Raw genomic sequence first — 3,252 nt, forward strand, 5'->3', positions numbered from 1 at the left:
ATTTGGGTGAGATAAAAACAGTTATAATCATTATGGGTTAGTGGTTAACTTGTATATCCTGAAAAACTATATGTGCACGGTAATTATTGCTTATTTTACGTGCCCATTAATTCCTGCTCTAACCGTTTATTAATTGTTCACACGGTGCCAGGTGTAAAGTGTATATCATGCTTCAAAAATATAAATGTTGAGTGGAGAGAGTATATATATGGAAGTTAACAGATTTTTTATTTTTCATCTCTCTTATTCTCTCTCTCTCTAATATTCTCTTAAGCGTTTTCTTTCAGGACATTTAACAAACACTTTGCAAACACTCTCTTGCTCACTTAATTTCTTACAGAGATGGCACCAAAAGACGTAATTTTCAATGGAGCTAAGTTTGTTCCTAACAACTACTCCGCCATTCTTAGCAAGGCTTAAACTCTATCGGAACTTCACTTCATTCAGGATTTTTTCGCTAATTCTGATATTCGGTATGCTTTAACCCAACCTGAAGTAATCTCTGGAACCCAAGTGTTGAAGTTTTGGAGAAGTGGAGTATATGATGATGGTGGTGCTCAAGGGTCCCCAAGTATTATCTTTTCATCAGGGGAGGATGAGCATGTCGTGACATTGGCCACAGTTCGACAAGCACTGCAGCTGCCTGAGAACTGCGTTTACTCTACTGTTGAGGAGCCAGTTCTTCAAAATATGATGGCCAGTCTGGGGTATGAAAAGACATTGGCTAAGCTGGGTCAATTGAATAGACCTTACATAAGGAGGGAATGGAGTTTCTTCTTTGACTGCATTACCAAGGCTTTTGCAAACAAATGTTCTAACTTTGATGCAATCACCATATTTAGTCAACAAATCGGGTATGCTCTCATTAATCAAAATGATTTTGATTATACAAGTGTTGTTTTAGGCTTTATTGGGGACCAGATGACATAAGATAGGAATACTGTATAATTTGCTAGATTCTGTCAGCTTATCTATAGTACTTGTTGTTTTGATAATCCCCAATTAGCTAGTGAATCACTTTTACCATTTAGACTAGCTAAAAGAGCTTTTAATGACTTATTATCTACTAATAATAAAAAGGTTGTGTTAAGACCCCTCTGAATTCCTTTATCTGTCAAACAAGCCTTAATAACCTATGATCCAGTTAATTACACTGCACTATATCCTGATGTCCAACCATCAAAACCTCAACCATCAGCACCTACCACCTCTACACAAACACCTCAGACTTCTCAACCATCAGCACAAATAACCAGACCTTCATCTTCCAAACCTTCTAAGAGGACAAAGTCTGTTCCTCAACCTCCACAAAAGAGAAAGAAGATAATTCTCAGAGATGAATCTGAGAGTGAAGAGGAAACAATTGAAGCACGAATTCATGCATCTGAACCTGTGATAATTGAAGCTGAGAATGTTACTTCTCAGAAAGAAAGTCTTTTTCAGCTTTTTTCTTATGAATGAAAGTCTTTTTCAGCTTTCAATAAAATAGCTTTATATTTATTTTCACTAAAATCATAATTCAACAATTTAACATCTAATTAAAATTAATGAATTTTGATTAGATTGACATCTTGAAACATAACTTTATAAAATAAAGTTGAGAAAAAATCAAATATATTCAGAACAAAGTACGTCGTTACTAACATTCAACTTATCAGCTTATAAGTCGTAAATTCAACTTATAAGTAGGGTCGACTGATAAGGTGACTTATAAGGGGTTACAGTTAGGATATAAGGATCACTAGGGGTTAACAAATTAGTTTAACAAAGTAGTTGAAAGAGTAATTTTCTAAATTGTTCGGGGTTGCCCGCAAGGGTTAGCTCAGCTGGTTAAAGAGGGGATAACTATCCTCTTGGTCACAGGTTTGAATCCCACGGGAGGAGAATTTCTGATTATGCCTCCTGAATTAGAGTCTGTCGTTAAATGCGGTTTACCTTGGTTCACGTGGTTTGCAGGCTATTGCGTGAGCCTGTAGGGTTTACCCAGTACGCACCTGAAGGGTAGCGGCTGCGGGTTACCTACAATAAAAAAAAAATTATTCGGGGTTAAGATAGGGTTTAAAGTATAATGTTTAGAATAATTGATGAATATGCTTAATAAGAAAGATTCGATTAATATTAAAACACATCAGAACATCTTTTTCTAGAAAAGGTATCAATATTGTATATGATAATCATATTCATATTCGAAGCACATCCATATGTTTGGATCATTGAAAGGGTGATTTAAACATCCGTACAATTGGATCGTCGAAAATATTTACAAATTTAGAAAATATCGATAAACAGGGGATATCAACTCCAAAAAGTCGAACTTATCGCTAGTGAGTTATATGTAACAGTTTACAAAACAACTATTTAATCTAGTGTTGGGAAATAGTTTTTCAAAAACACCATTGTGTAAAACAATATATAGTTCGGAACTCCCAATTGTCGATACGATCAAGTTGTAAAAACAAATAACAAACTAAAGATAATTAGATGATTTATTTACCGATCGTTTAACACTAATAATATAAAAAATATTGAAATTGAAAATGATAATAAAGACATTCTAAATGATTCAAACTACACTAATATCTATTAAAGAACAACTTCACAATTTTTCGTGTAATATAAATTCGATATTCCTATTACCGACATACTATTTCGTTAAAATAATTTGTGATTATTTATTTTTTAATAAATTATATAATTTATTCCTCTATATTAATTTATTTAAATACATAAAATCCAAATTATTGTGGTCCTAGAAAATAAATGAATTAATATTATTTAAAATATTTTAATTTATGAGCCATGTAATTCTTATATAATAATTTAGTTGAGACTTAAACATATTATTAATTACTTTTTATTTCAGACATATATTTGTTAAGACATATGTATCTGTCGGAACAAGAACACATTTATTTACTTGGTAGTTAGGCCGTTCATCCATGTCCATGTGCTCTCAAATCCATAATACTCTCAAATCTATGCTCAAATTCGTGCTAATACTCTCAAATCTATATTAAAAATCGTGCTCATACCCTCAAGTCCTCAAATCTAGATATCAAATCCATGTCACATCAAGATTCCAAGACATCAAGAACTCGGGTTTTAAATTTCTTTTCACACTTGAACAGGTAAGTACCGTCTTTTATGAAGTCGGGTTTATATGTACTCTCTTTTGAATTCATTTTGATGAATTCATTCTTTTGTGATTCTGAACTAGGGTTCATATTGATTTGGGGGAAATATAAAGACTTC

The sequence above is a fragment of the Apium graveolens genome, chromosome 9, assembly GCF_009905375.1.
Source record: "Apium graveolens cultivar Ventura chromosome 9, ASM990537v1, whole genome shotgun sequence".
Taxonomy (NCBI): Eukaryota; Viridiplantae; Streptophyta; class Magnoliopsida; order Apiales; family Apiaceae; genus Apium; species Apium graveolens.